The following is a 16,536-nucleotide window of genomic DNA, read 5'->3' on the forward strand; positions in this document are numbered from 1 at the left end:
AACAATTTTCACCACCAAAGTAATCCGAAAGCACTGCTAGACTTGGTTTAACCAGGCTGAAAAAATGCATCAATGAAATAAGTCAGTAGAGGTTAATGATTACCAATAATTATTTTTTCAAAATTATTCATCAACTCATGCAACACAGGATGGGTAGAATTTCAGTAAGGAGGGAAAGGAAATGTTAAACACAGGCAGACAGAATAGCATAAATCAAAGGCTGGAGGTAGGAAGGCACCAGGCTTGGGATTGCCTGGGTGGAGTAAGGGACTAGAAAAGAAGCTCAGATGCTCTAAAGGGCTTGATCCAAAGTGAAGTGTGTGCTGGGCACAGTGGCTCACGCCTGTAATCCCAGCACTTTTGGAGGCCAAAGCAGGTGGATCACTTGAGGTCAGGAGTTCGAGACCAGCCTGGTCAACATGGTGAAACCCTGCCTCTACCAAAAATACAAAAATTAGCTGAGTGGGCAGGGCATGGTGGCTCACACCTGTAATCTCAGCACTTTGGGAGGCAAAAGAAGGCGGATCACCTGAGGTCAGGAGTTCAAGACCAGCCTGGCCAACATGGTAAAACCTCGTCCCTACTAAAAATACAAAAACTAGCTGAGCGTTGTGGTGGGTGCCACTTGGGAGCTACTTGGAGGCTACTTGGGAGGCTGAGGCAGGAGAATCACTTGAACCTGGGAGGCAGAGGTTGCAGTGAGCTGAAATTATGCCACTGCAGTATGGCCTGGATGAAAGAGTGAGACTCCATCTAAAAAAAAAAAAAAAAAAAAAAAGAAGTGTATGTGTACTTCAGAAAAGCCAATTAACCAGTAAGACTGACTGATATGGCATTTTTCAGCATTCTAAAGTTTCCTCTGAATTTTCTGTTGAAGTATTTTAATTCTGGATCAGGCACTTTCAGCAATAGTGATGAGTTCCCATTCATGCTCGTACGATGGGACTCTCATCCCGTGCATCCCCTACCCCTTATCTAGAAAGTTTGGGCATTCCTTAGACATCACCAGGCACTGAGCGTTTCATAGACATTGTTTTTACCCAATTTTTTTTTTTTTTTTTTTTTGAGACAGGGTCTCGCTTTGTTGGCCAGGCTAGAGTACAGTGGAGCAATCACAGCTCACTACAGTCTCAAACTCCTGAGTTCAAGTGATCCTTCCACCTCAGCCTCCCAAGTAGCTGGGACTACAGGTGTGCATCACCATGTCTGGCTAATTTTTAAATTTTTTGTAGAGATGAAGTCTCACTGTGTGGCCCAGGCTGGTCTCGAACTCCTGAACCCAAGTGATTCTCCCTCCTCAGCCTCCTAACGTGTTGGGATTACAGGCGTGAGCCACTGTGCCTGGCCTCAATTACTTCTTATAATGTGACAGGTTAGGTATTTTATTACCCATGTTTGACAGCAAAGAAAGAGGAAGATATTAAAAGGTAATGAATAAACTATCTACCTAAGTTCATGCTGTGGCGTGTGCTTCCATCCTGCAGCCTAAAGATCCTTCTTGGATGCCTCTTCCAACAGACACCCTGGCGTCCTGGTAGGCCCAGGGGTTACAAGGAGAGCATGCAAACAGAATGAAGGGGCCTGCGTAACAGCAGCACAGGTTTCCCATAAGTGTGGCCAATGATCTGGAACTGCCCCTCCCTTGTGGATCTGTTTCCCCTTAGAAAAATCAGGCGGTGAGAATGGACCTACAGCCCACCCAGCCATGACTCACCTGGGCTGTCCTCCAGGCAGACCCCACCTCCATCACCTTCCTTCCCAATCTTGCATCTAAGCTCTGATCAGATAGGAACACTCAGGCTCAAGGAAAGATGAGGTTTTTAGGGTTACAATGAATGACAGTGAGCCTCCCAGGCAGCCCTCTGGTCTGAGCTCCAGGTTCAGGGTTTTGAACAACTGCCCGAGCCCACAGCCTGGCCACACAGTGGTTCTCCAGTCCAACGGTGCAGTCCAGAACACAGTCATTGACTGCCATGCTGGACTCGCCAGTAACTATTCCTGATACTTACCATTGCCTCGTCCTTCTGAGATGGTGCCTTTAAAAATGCCTCCCTGGAAACCTACTTGATTTTTTTTTTCCATCTCAGCACACTGTTCCCTATTTTTAAAAAACAAAGAAAAAAGAAAACAAAAAAAGAAAAACATACCACTCTCCATCAGTAAAAGAGATGATGTTGTTTCAGAACCAATGTGACATTCCTTATGAGCTTTCTTATGGGTAGTCACAAGAACTAGCTGGTCATGACATGAAGGAATTCTTCACTTGTTCCCTAATAAGTCAAGGAACTAGTCTAGTGGGAGCACCTACACACATGCATGGCTTCACGTGGAATCTCTATGCAACCATTTTAGCACACACATGCAATTTGAGAATACAAAATCAATGAAGACTCCTTGAGGCCTCCAATGGGCAACTCATAATCTGGTTGGCATTAATCTGGGTGGCATTAAAGTTTTGTTGGGGATCATCAACTCAGTGTATTTTTCTATTAGATATAACTTGTTTAATAAAAGAAATCTGCAAAATGTGTGAAAAGAACCAATCAATAATTTAGAAATCACTTATTTGCAAGAACTAATCCTCAACCTGCAGAGATGTTTTGCTGTGGCAGAAGGTCAGAACAACACTGCCACTGACTCTACTGCAAGGAAACTTATCACAAAATCAGCTGGGTGTGGCGGCATGTGTCTATAGTCTCAGCAGACTCAGGAGGCTGAGATGGGAGGATCACTTGAGCCTGAGAGGTTGAGGCTGCAGTGAGCTATGATCGCACCACTGCACTCCAGCCTGGGCGACAGAGCAAGACCCTGTCTCCAAAAGATATATGTATATATTAGGTTGGTGCAAACGTAATTGCGGTTTTTGCCTTACATTCAAGGGTATAAACCGCAATTATGTTTGCATCAACTGAATAGATATATCATCTCCACTGGATCAGTTATCATCTCAGGACTGTTTGGAGTTTTTCTTGCCATCTCACCCAGAATGCTCTGTTTATAGGATGAGTCTCATGCGACACTTCTCATTTTACTTTTAAGCAAGAACCATTGATAAGTAACACCTGCAAGATACCTAACAGAGTACTACGTGGCCTTTCACACTCAGGATTTTGCATCTATAGGAAAGACGATAAGGGAAGAAGAGAAGCTATCACTCAATACCCTTCTGGGCTTACTTCCACGCTTGAAAAAATATTAATACAAAGTAGATAAGGCCTTTGGGTTTCACAGCTAATGAGCCAGCACATTATTAAATTGCAGGAAGACAAGATCATATTTTAACTATGTTTTTGATTTCTCATAACACCTAGCACATTTTGTTATTAATAGGTGTTATCATAAATATTGTTGATGAAACTGTATTTGTAAAAATGACTTTATATTTAACAACAATCATAATTACATTCATCTTCACTGACCCTTCTACAGCCAAGGGCAGGAGTTATTATGACATCTTATTTTACATTGGGAAAAAATTGATATCCATGTGTTAAGTAACGCAGCTCACTGAAGCAGGGAGTGAGACCTATCTTGACTCCAAAGACCATGCATTTTTTCAAAATATCAAGCTACGTCTTCATCCAAACAATTCTAATAATAGTAATAATAATAGTTTTATTTTATTTTATTTTTATTTTACTTTAAGTTCCAGGATACATGTCCAGAATGTGCAGGTTGCTTACATAGGTAAACGTGTGCCATGGTGGTTTGCTGCACCTATCAACCCATCACCTAGGTATTAAGCTCCACGTGCATTAGCTGTTTGTCCGAATAATAAGTTATAATAGCTAATATGTACATAGTAGGTCAGCAACTAACTTGCTGAATTCTTTACATATACTAACTCTTAATTGTCTCCAAAAACATATAAGGTATATGTGAGCTTTATCCCCATTAGTTGAGAACACTAATGCAGGGACATATTAGCTAACTTGCCCAACACCACAGAGCTGTAAAAGTGGAGGCAGAACTCAAGCTGCATTGTTTGGCTTTCACCCACCATGGGACAATGGCTCGGTGGGGGATCGAGACCATCATTTTTCTCCCACATCCCGCAATCTCCGCACTGTGGGGATCTACAGCTGAAACAGTTTTCATCAGTGACAAAAATTACCAGTGGAAAAAAAAATGAAGTTTTGTGATATTAGTGCCAAAGACAGTCCCATAATGCATGAGTGTGCATACAGTAAATGCTCAATTAATATTAGCTCTTGAAATTGTATTATTAAGACTGTGAAATTGCCTATATATTTATTTTCCTTGATCATACCTTTGTTCACACCCACCAATCAGTATTAAATTTACAGTTATCAAGTTAATGATGTATGTGTATTTCAGAAAATTTTTACAATAATTAGTCTGCACTGTATCTGACTGGCTGTACTTTTTGTGATAGAGTAAAAATTATTATTATTATTATTATTTTACTTATTTATTTACTTTGGAGACAGACCTTGCTGTTTTACCCAGGCTAGAATACAATGGCACGATCATAGCTAGCTGTAATCTCAGATTCCTAGGCTCAAGTGATCCCGCTGCCTCAGCCTCCCAAGTACCTGGGACTACAGGTGGATGCCTCTAAACCTGGCTAATTTTTAAAATAATCTTTATAGAGATAGGATGTCACTGTGTTGCCTAGGCTGGTCTCGAACTCTGGGCTCAAGCAATTCTTCTGTATTAGCCTACCGGAGTGCTGAGATTAATAATAGCCATGAGCCACTGCCCCCAGCCTATTATTATTATATTAGATTTGAGGTTTTATTTGTTTCTTGGTTTGCTTGGTTTTGTTTACAGGTTTGTTTAGATACACAAGTGAGGTGGTGAAACTAATTGTATCTGTGTGTGCGTCCCCTATTTTCAAATGTGATATTGCTAAAATCTGATGGAACAAAATATTCCCATTGAAAGTGTTTCGCCAGGTGCGGTGGCTCATGCCTGTAATCTCAGCATTTTGGGAGGCCGAGGCAGGTGGATCACAAGGTCAGGAGATCGAGACCATACTGGCTAAAATGGTGAAACCCCATCTCTACTAAAAAATACAAAAAATTAGCCGGGCGTAGTGGCGGACGCCTGTAGTCCCAGCTGCTCTGGAGGCTGAGGCAGGAGAATGGCGTGAACCCGGGAGGCGGAGCTTGCAGTGAGCAGAGATGGTGCCACTGTACTCCAGCCTGGGCAACAGAGTGAGACTCTGTCTCAAAAACAAAAACAAACAAACAAAAAAAGCGTTTCATGCGTAGTCATCTACCTAGTGAGTCTCCCTGAAAAGAACTCTGTTCATCCATCCTAGTTCTGCCTAGGAGGAGTAGGAGGAGTGTGTTCACAGTTGCTGCCCTCGGTGTCAAGAATGTTTCCATGCATCCTGCAGGCCTCAGTCACTACCGCTCCTCTTATGGGTCCCTGGTCACTATCCTCCATGCAGACTCAACTCTCTTTCCTGCAGTCCATGGTTATGTATTTCCTAACTAGGTTTGCCTCTTCATAAAGGAAAACCCTTCCTGGGGGTACTCACAACACAGCATTCTTCCTGGCTTCTCTTTTGTTGTTGGTGGAAATCCCAAGGATTGAGGAGGGAGAGAAAGGCTGGGGCTTTTTATCACTGCCATAGGTGATGCCATTTGGGTGCAAGGCAGAATGCAGACCGTTAACACTCTCTGTTCAAACAATCACTTCAGGTCGGGCTCGGTGGCTCACGCCTGTAATCCCAGCACTTTGGGAGGCCGAGGGGGGTCAAATGACCTGAGGTCAGGAGTTCGAGACCAGCCTGATCAACAGGGAGAAACCCTGTCTCTACTAAAAATACAAAAATTAGCCGGGCGTGGTGGTGCACGCCTGTAATCCCAGCTACTTGGGAGGCTGAGGCAGGAGAATCGCTTGAACCCAGGAGGTGGAGGCTGTGGTTAGCCGAGATCAGGCCATTGCCCTCCAGCCTGGGCAACAACAGCGAAACTCCGTCCTAAAAAAACTATAATAATAATAATAATAATCACTTCTTCATGTTTCCCCTTGGTTCTCAGTGACGTGATTCACTCTCGCAAAAGTTATTTCATTTATTTAGAGCTCAGTTATAAGCCATTGTCATGTAGCTGATACAGTATTTCAAAGGTTAAAGAATAAATTATCTAGATTAAAATTCTTCTGGGCTTTACTCCAGAATTTGGACAAGATAACCTATTACAGAAGGCCACAAGACAGAACGAGATCCTGTATCAAAAAATGCAATTTCATATTAATATTAAGATGATCAGCCATTTGTACTCAAATTTATCTGTTGCCTAGACTGGAGTGCAATGGTGCAACCTTGGATCACTGCAGCCTCAACCTCCTCAGCTCAAGCAATCCTCCCACCTCAGCCTCCTGAATAGCTGGGACTACAGGCATGCACCACCATGCTCAACTTTTTTTTTTTTTTTTTTTTGTATTTTTTATAGAGACGGAGTCTCACTATGTTGCCCCAGTTGCTCTTGAACTCCTGGAAGCAAGCGATTGGCTCCTGCTGGGCCTCCCAAAGTGCTGGGATTACAGGCATGAGCCAATGTGCCTGGCTAGAATTGCATTTTACAATCTAAGTTGTCATATAAAAACTACAACCTATGGTATTCATATCATTTGTAATAATTTACATTCTACTTAGTAAATAAGTTTTTGATCACTATCTAAAAGCATCTTTTAAAAACACTAATTATATGGGGGGATAGATTTTCTCGATAGTCAACATGAATTAAAGCAGAAAGGTGCTAATTAAACTAACAGTTATGGGACCGGGCATGGTGGCTCATGCCTGTAATCCTAGCACTTTGGGAGGCTGAAGAGGGAGGATTCCTTCAGCTCAGGAGTTTAAGACCAGCCTGGGCAACATGACAAAACTCTGTCTCTACAAAAAATACAAAAATTAGCCAGGTGTGGTGGTGCACGCCTGTAGTCCCAGCTACTCCGGAGGCTAAGGTGGGAGGATTGCTTAAGTCCGGGAGCAGAGGCTGCAGTGAGCTCTGGTTACGCCACTGCACTCCACCCTGGGTAACAGAATGAAGCCCTGTCTCAAAAAAACAAACAAACAAACAAAAATAACAACATTATGGAGCATTCATATCACTTTAACGAAAGCTTAGCATAAAGAGAATACATTAGTCAAAACATACACACCTTTGGAGGAATATCAGATGTGGAAACTAAGAAGGTTATCATCCACACTATAATGATGTTTCAAATAAGCCTCTCCATGTAAGTTCATCATTACAACTAAAGATTTGGGGGTTCAGAGAGAGGCATATAGCAATTCCAACTCGCCCTGGGTAGTCAGTCAAGAAGAAACCTAGGACATAAGATAGAATGATATAAATATTTTCATCAAGATGGCATTGATAGAACTCTGACTTTTCATTTGATGCTAACATTATCCCTTTGTATCAACATAAATTACAGTACGGATTGTCTAGAAACCCTAAGTCATGTCATTGTACAAAAGTTTGCTGAACGTGGACCATTAATGTGCTGTGAGGACAGGGAAGGGATCCTAAAGATGAATGCCACCTGATCCCTCTCCTAAAGGTCTTTCAGGGAGCGCATCATTAAGGCAGGTACTTATAAATTGCATGAGCTCCTATACTGGTGATACAAGAATAGACAGTGTTGTGCTCAGAAGAGGCAGCATCTCAGAAAAAGCTTCAGAAGATGTCCTCAAAGATGACTTTGAAAGAGGAGAGAGAGAAGAAGCATCTTTCTCAGAGTGGGGCCCATGAAAAGCAAGAGGTGGAAACTGTAGCCGACCCCCCAGTGACCTCAAGAGGTCTGGACTATGACGCTAGCCAAGGTTCTGGCAACACTGATGACTAATATGAACATGTAGGCCTACACAAACACACACAAAAACAGGAAAATAAAAAGCTATTTTTAAAACCTGAGGATATCTCAGAGGGATTTTTAAGTTAAAAAGAAGTATCCCTAGGATGGTCCATTATTTATTGAATTTTCTTTTGAGTCCCAGTGATCCCCTAAATTTCTAAGCTAAAAAGTAGGAGGACAAATTTAATTTTGGTAGATTTCTTGATTAACTACAACAATATGGCATGCTCAGCTGAGAAAAGAATTTACCTGCAGGATTTAGTGTGGTCATTCTGGATATTTCCAGATGTGAGTATGAATGTTCAAATGAACATAAATGACCTTGATTTATACCCTAAGTTATCTCAACAAAATTTTATGTACTTTCCTCAAACAGAGCAATCTTTCAAACTGTGTTTTTTTTTAAGTTGCAAATTTAATAAATCATCTGATTTTTTGTCTTGGATTTGCTCCCATTTCTTAACACAACATTCATTTTACTTAATTTTTAGCATTATGAAATCAAGAAAATATTAATGAATAAAAAATTTTCTGTTTAGAATTTTAGAAGAATAAGTTTAAAAATAGAGGATTGATTCTACACAATTCTGCTCCTCCCAAATCATCCCACAATTCTGATAAACTCTCAAGAAATTAATTTATTGACCACACTGCTAGTTTTGACCCAAATCTTTATAAGAAATTTAAAAAGCACATAGACTTATCCATCCAGTGAGCAGTAGAAGTAAGCAATACTGCACCGCAGATTTATAGCTTTAGTGTTAGGATGTAAATGATTAAACTTCAAAATCCTGAACTTTCTTACACTGCATCACTCTCAATCTTCCAGGCACGGACCAGAATGAGAAATTTGACAAAAATTTTCCATGACATCATCTTTAATGAAATACAGGCTAAAAAATGTAAAACCTCTAGGGACATTAATACAGATGAGGAAGATTTTTTTAAAGATAGCCATTTAGAAATAAATCACATGCATGTACTGAGTGACCCAAACATTTTTGGTAAATCGTGCTAATTTAGAAATAACAAAGTGAACAATCAAGGAAGATCCACGTTCCCTTAGGTGAGAGAGGAACTTTCCTCTACAGTGGGTTGATTATACAATGAAAGACGGCCTTCCCTCAGAGTCTCTCTGGCTTGGCTGCATGTCTCAGAAAACTGTGATAGCTGACTTAACACCTGTTTTTACCAGGCAACATTTGATTTCCTCATTCATCCAGTGAAAATCTACAGTGTCTTACAACTACTCATTTCTTTCATAAATACCCAGTGAGTGCTGATCTATTCCAGATTCATGCAATACACATGTTTACAGAATGCGGAGAAAAATTCACTAACTCTCTGGATCCTCCACACATATCCATAATAAGACAAACAATAAAAAAGCCTTCAAGATCAGGTGAGCTCAGAGAAGAAAGTAAATAATGGGTTGAATAAGAACACAACCGAGGGTGGAACCCACTTTAAATGGGAACAGGACAGGGTGCTCTGGCCAGAGGAAGTGGCGCACAAAAATGTCCTAACACTGTACCCGCTCAGTTAGATCACAAAACCGAAAGAGGACTGGGACAGCAGTGCAGTGAGAAGAGGATGGCCTGGGATGAAGCTGGAGAAGTGAGTAAGAGGCTTACTGTATAAAAGTGGAATAGGTCAGTGAAAGGAATTTGGGGTTCATTCTCAGTGTCATGAGAAACAGTCCTTTGTAAAACATTTTAGACTATGAAGGAGAAAGACAAGGATGGGCCAAAGATAAGTAATGTCAGGGCTGCCTTCAACACTTTCTATATACCTGTTTTAAAGTGTTTTACAAGCTTAATTTACTCCTTTTTTTTTTTGACAAGCATCTAATAATACTGCATCTAATAATACTAATAATACTGACCTTCACCTACCTCTGAACTCTCTCCCTTTTCTTAACTGGGCAACTCCACCCATAACTGCAACCTTGTATGGTTATTCATTGTCTTGGCCTCTCTCCAATAGTTTGCAAGGTTCTATCAGTATCATCCTTCCAATGCCTCTGCAGAGCCTCATGCCTTCCCCATTTCCTCAATCTCTACCACAGTTGAATCTATAAGTAGATCTCAACTTGCATTACTGACGTTCTGTCTTCTATCACTACCTCTACTATCATGAAACTGATATTCCTTAAATAATTCTGCAAAAGTCCTAATATGATTGCCCCATTGCCTACAGAATAATATCTATAAGGCTTACCATCGAGTTGCACCACCTGAAATGATCTGATTTCAATTTCATCACCCAAACTCAAACTCAACATGCCCTTGAGACAACACTCAACACAACACACCCTATTCCTCAACACCTGCTGTACCTATGTATTTGTTCACACTTTCTCCTTTGTCCTTACGACAAAATTCTATGCAGCTCATAAGCCACCTCCTTTGGAAGAGCTTCTGGTGATAGTCTAGCTTCCAAGATGGCCAATTGACACCTGCTATTAACACCTTCCTGCAATCCTTATCCACATGGTGCCAGATTTGACTTGAACAACCAATAGCATGTAGCAAAAGTGACAAGGTGTCACCTCCAAATCAAGTGCCAAAGTGACAAGGTGTCACTTCCAAGATCAAGTTCTAAGAGTGTGTGGCTTTCATCTTAGACTCCCTTTCAGCCTCCCTCTTTCCTCACTTTCAGAAAAGCCAGCTGTTAATGTCACATGTCTAGCCCTAGGGAGAAGCCCAGGTGGCCAAGAACTGAAGCCTCCTGCCAAGTGACACGTAAGTGAGATTCTCCAACACCCTCATAAAACTGCAAGCCCTGTCTACAACTTGATCGCAACATCATGAGAGACCCTAAACTAGAACTGGCGAATCCCTGATGTATAGAAATGCATGAGATGATAAATGCTTGCAGTTTTAACCTAAGGTTTAGAGGAACTTTTTATGCAGCAATAGATAACCAATGCAGTGTCCAAAATGACACAAATGGAAAACAAGATTCTGTGCTGCCAAGGTCTGTGTTTTTACCCACTTACGGAATGTGTGATGTGCATGCCTTGTAATATAGGTATTTTCATTTATCATTTTGTCTTCCTTACTGAGAGTCTGCTCTCCCTGGGATCAGAGGTTGAATCTTATCTGTGTTTCCATCACTGATGGTATCTGGCATGATGACCTTCTCAAAGTAAGATGGCAGTACATAGTTGTCAAATGTATAAATGAAGAAGGAAGAAAAGATGTTGTATGCATGGTTTCTCAGTTTTTAAAGGAAGAATAGCTGCATGCAGTCTGGAATTACCAGATCTTCGTTTGAGAAGCCATATACCTGTGGATCCCTGAAGTGACAAACAATCTGCTGCCTTCACGTTGTTGTAGTGTTTTGAATTATGAGCCAAGCATTTGGAGGCCATAGGGAAATGAATAATGCCCAGCATATCAATGAGTTTTTATGGTTGTTGTTATTAATCTTTAAGTCCCTCACAGTCCATAGCACATGGTAGATGCCCAATAAATATGCATTGGCTTGAATTGACTGGGAAACTGAAAACATAAAGATAACGTATAAATCAGTAGAGTACAACTGCATGACAAAAAGCAAATGATGAGACCCAGAGCTGTGGATGCTGGCCTCTGAACAGGAAAGAATAAAACAGAACGTTGAGCTCAAAACTCAAGCAGGTCATGTGTGCACATATAACCTAGAAATACCCTAAGGCAGTAGTTCTAAAAGGGTAATCCCAAAACCAGTAATGGTAACTTCAACTGGGGAGTTATGGATCCCATCTCAGATCTGCTGACTCAGAAACTCCTGGGATGGGTCCCAGCAATTTGCCTTTAACGAGCCCTCTAGGAGACAATGATGCTTATGTTTGAGAAACACTACACTGGACTATCTGCTTCAAAAGCAATGAAGACATTGGGTTTAGCACCTCCTTTCAGTAACAATGTACCGAAGACTCATTCTGAGAAATTCAGCAATAAAATGGATGGGAATTAACCCCAGAACCCATGGTTTTGTGGATGCAGCAATCAGGCAAACTGGGAAACCACGAGCCAATTCTTACCATTACAACGCATCACTGAGGGTTTGCAGCAGGAGCCCCAACTCTATCCCTTTTACCACTCAAAGATGTCACCCTGCAACACGATCATCCCACAATGTATTCATTTCTACAACCATTTCTTTCGTTATTTCTACCTCCTCCCAACTTGCAGTTCTCTCATCATTGGGAAGACTTTTCATGAACCCTGACAGCATCCCCATTCCTACGAATTCTCATATTATCCTAGCCCCATGATTACAATCATGGTGTCAGACGCATTTAGGCTATTGCTTGAGAAGTGTCTTTATCCTCCAGCAGAGCACACACTCCAGGAGGGAGCTGGTGTCTGTTCCTCACCTACCCTCACTGGGCAGCCCAGTGCCTGCCAGGCAACAGGCACTCAGTGATCAGTGTACTAAAAGCACAGCTAAGTTTCAAAAAGTTCTGACATTCACATCAAATGTGAGGTTAAAGAGGGTTGCATTAATCCAATTTCTAAAGGTTAAGAAAGATCTCTTCCCAGATAAGAAAAGAGAAGTCATGAATAACAAAACTGTGTGTCCATACAAGAGCTGGGAAAGATGTAGTGTTTGATCATTTGCTTAATGGTTTACAATGCATGAGTTTGAAGTTGAAAATACACGGGAGAAACCCAATGTTGTAGTTCCTATTTCCTGAGAGTCAGACATAGAATAAAGTGAAAGCAAAAACTGAACACTATGAAGTGTACTCTCCACCACCAAGTTTAATTTCAGTGCAATTTCAATTGTCTACCATAAATGACACACCGTGCTTTTAGGATACTACCTGACTTCTGAGGATCTAGATGTCTTGCAGTGTGTAAATACTTGTGAATGGGTCTGAAATTACACCATTTCTACTAGCAATCCCCCTCTTGCCAATTCACATCCAACACTTAACCAGGTCGCGATGAAGTTTATTTAGAAAACACACAGAGCATCTTATATCCCTAATCATGGTTTAAAATGAGACAGTCTTAATTATAATGATGATTGTTCTCAAATCACATAGCTTAGAAAGGCCCTGGAGATAGGTCCAATCACACATTGTACAGTTGAGGGAAGGGAAACCCCACTGTTGATATTCAGACACCTGCAATGAAATGTGGGTCCCCCACTCCACAATGTGTTGATGCAGTGGCATGGAGCAGTGGAGTCTCTAAAATCCTCATGACTATGGGAACGTGATTCCGGAAGACAAGTGTGGCTGGGTGACGAGTCTGTCCTTCAAACCCAGCTCTGCCCCAAGCTGGCTGTATAACTTCGGGCCCATCCATTATGTACCACATGGGCTATGAGTGATATGTTCATTAATTTGATTATTATGTGTTCATTAATGTGATCATTGTTACACAATGTATACGTACATCCAGTCGTTACTGGACACTTTCCATATATACAGTTTTTGTCAAATAAATATTTTCAAATGAAAAAAATGAATTTAAATAAAGAACTCTGTGCCTTGGTGTATGAGTTTCCTAGAGTTACTGTCAAAAAGGATCACAAGCCTTATGTCTCAGGAAACAGGAATATGCCCTCTCAAAGTTCTGAAGTCTAGAAGTTCAAAATCATGATGTTGACCATGCTCCTTCTGAGGGTTCTTGGTGAGGATGCTTTCCTGTCTCTTCTAAATTCAGGGGGTTGCCAGCAATCCTTGGGATTCCCTTTTTTGTAGTTGCATCATGCCAACCTCTGCTTCCGCCATGAGATGGCCATCTTCACCTTGTGAGTGTCTGTGTGTTCCCATGGTGGTTTCAACACCAGTTATATAGAATGAGGGCCACTTGAATCACCTCATTGTAATTACATCTGCAAAGACCTTATTTCAAAATAAGATCACAATCTGAGGTGCTGGGCGTTAGGATTTCAATATATCTTCTCGGGGAACACAATTCGATCCATAACACAGTTCAATCTATAACAGCAAACCAGATTTTATTTGTAAAATTAGAGGGTAAGAATCAAGGTATTTTAGGTTCAATCACTAAAATGTCAAACCTGGAACAAAGTAGAACAACAAAATTGCACTAGATTCTCTCTCTCTCTCTCTCTCTCTCTCTCACACACACACACACACACACACACACACACATATTTAGAATTGGGAATTGAGAAAATGCAACCTTTGGATGGATGGGTGGATGCGTTTACTTTCAAACAGGCATTTTCTCATCATACGAAAATGACCTTGCTGTTTCTACACATTTGCATCACATTGATGAATGAGGTCAGAATATGCTCTCTCTGCACATATTCAAAACTACATCCACCATAAATGTGGAGCACAACTGCAACCAAACTGTATTTGGGAGCAATTTGCATACATACATCAAACACTGTGTGCAATAATGCATAATAAATTAACTTTTCCTTTTATCCTATAATTGACTGGAGTCTAATTTATTGACCTATTTCCTTGTAGAGCAAAAACTTCTTGTAAACCCATCCCGATACTCAGTTGTAATATTTTAACCATGGCATCAACATCTCAAAAATGTAACCAAATTTTTAAAAATGTACCCAAGAAGAAGTAAAACACTTATGTTTATGAGTGGCTTAATGAAAATAATACAGATTCCTTGTATCAAATATAAATATTAAATAAATGTATATGGGAAAAGAACAGGATTCACTGCGTTATACAATTTTATAGAATGAAAATCTTCTTAACTAGATGGTGCGTATCTTCCAGACTTTTAGAAATTTCATATGGAGTGGAAGTTGGCACTTCAAACGAAATGAGGCTTATTGCTATTTTATTAACATTGGAATAAAAATAACTGGTTTTGCATATACCCTTTTATTATAAAAGGTGTAAAATGTGCCCATTTATTATCAAAATTTAAAACGATAATACAAAATAACCTATTATGAGGTCATTTATGACAAATGTTATACTGCATTCTTTGGGGTTGGTGACATTAATTCTGAATCTCTGAGGTTAATAATACATCTTTTTAAAACACATTTTCCACCTAAATTCATCTCATATTCACTCCCAGAATATTAAAAGTTCTTATTTTGTTGGAGAATCTAATTTTAATCAATCAATGTAACAGTTCAGAAAATATAACACCATTTTCAATGAGTCTTAAATTTAATTTTCTGTGCAGCACATTTCTGGTGTTCCCATTGATGTTAATAAGTTCTAATAACTGACAGCTCTCATCAATGTGTTCGTATCTGTGGAACAGTAAATCTCATTCTTCACATCAAATGTTCAAATACTCTCTTCCCATCTACTGAGCTTTCATTTGGAACATGATTTTGCCCAATTTTAGATAAGCTAGCTGCATTCCGTTCTGCACTTTGTTCTATTAGATACTTATCAGGGATTTTCTTTTTCTTTATTTCCTGTCTTTGTTTTCTCGTAAGCTCTCACTTATATAAATCAATGCCACCTCCTTTTGGATAGCGTGCGTTATACTGACTGTCCCCAAATGTCAATCCGATTCTCATTACAACTGATAGAATTCATAAAGTCTATTCTGGTTATGAAAAACATCTTCCAGAATAATGTGCTTACTATCTCTTAGTGCACACTTTGCCCAGTTTTTCTTATCTGGTTATGCCCAGCGTACACGTCAGGGCTACTAGAATCCAAAAACCAGTGAAATTCCCCATGTAAAACTTGGAATAAGTACACCTCATTTCATAACAGAGGTTTTTAACTGGGATGGATTTTACTCCCAAGGGGATATCTGAGAATGTCTGGAGACATTTGTGGATGTCAAATTCAAAAAATAATAGAGGTTGATGAGGATACAGAGATAAAGGAATTCATACACACTGTTGATGGGAAAGTAAATTAGTATAAGTTCTATGGAAAACAGTACGGAGAGTCCTCAAAGAACTAAAAATAGAACTACCATCTTATCTAGCAATTCCACTGCTGGGTATCTACCCAAATAAAAAGAAATCGCTGTCAAAAGGATACCTGCATGCATATGTTTAACACTATAGTGTTTAGCACTATTCACAATAGCAAAGATATGGAATCCAGCTAGGCATCCATCGATGGATAAATGAATAAAGAAAATGTGGTATATATGCATAATGAAATATTATTCAGCCATAAAATGAACGAAACTATGTCTTTTGCAGGAGCATGGATGGAACTGGAGGCCATTATCTTAAGTGAAACAACTCGGAAACAGAAAGTCAAAAACAATATGTCCTCACTCCTAAGTGGGAGCTAAATAATGTGTACACATGGACATAGAGAGTGGAATAATAGACACTGGAGAATCAAAAAGGTGGGAGGGTGGTAGGATGATGAGGAATGAGAAATTACTCAACGGATACAATGCATGTTATTCGGGTGGTGGTTACACTAAAAACCCAGATTTCATCACTATGCAATATATCCATGTAATAAACAGCACTTGTGCCCCTTAAATTTATACAAGCTTTTTTAAAAACAGGGATGTGTATACGACGGGCACCTAGAAGCTTGAGTCCAGCAATTCCATTCAGCAGTATACAAGGCACAGGACAGCCACCACAACAAAGAATTATCCACCCTCAATGTTAAGAGCACCAAAGTTAGTAAATCTTGTTTTGTAAGAGACATGTATCCTTGTAAAATATCTGAGTAAATCAAGTCACATTTTAAATTACACAGAATTTAATAGTTTGTAAAATTCTCTAGTGCATCCTTGTGTAACA

General features: G+C 40.1%; 1 protein-coding gene across 9 annotated transcripts in view; it reads right to left on the minus strand.

Annotated features, from left to right (window-relative positions):
* The window catches only part of NLGN4X (neuroligin 4 X-linked), a 347,312-nt gene that overhangs the window by 310,204 nt on the left and 20,572 nt on the right, over positions 1-16,536 (minus strand). For 2 of the 9 annotated variants that reach the window (XM_031660611.1, XM_031660612.1), the window contains exon 2: positions 7,141-7,309. The exons of 5 other annotated variants lie outside the window; for them this stretch is intronic. The gene's annotated coding sequence lies outside the window, so the exon portion shown is untranslated. Of the gene's footprint in view, positions 1-2,009; positions 2,710-7,140; positions 15,729-16,536 lie in introns of those variants that run through there. 2 more of the 9 variants (XM_031660610.1, XM_031660614.1) reach the window with 2 other exon arrangements.

This window comes from Papio anubis, chromosome X, assembly GCF_008728515.1.
Source record: "Papio anubis isolate 15944 chromosome X, Panubis1.0, whole genome shotgun sequence".
Classification (NCBI taxonomy): domain Eukaryota; kingdom Metazoa; phylum Chordata; class Mammalia; order Primates; family Cercopithecidae; genus Papio; species Papio anubis.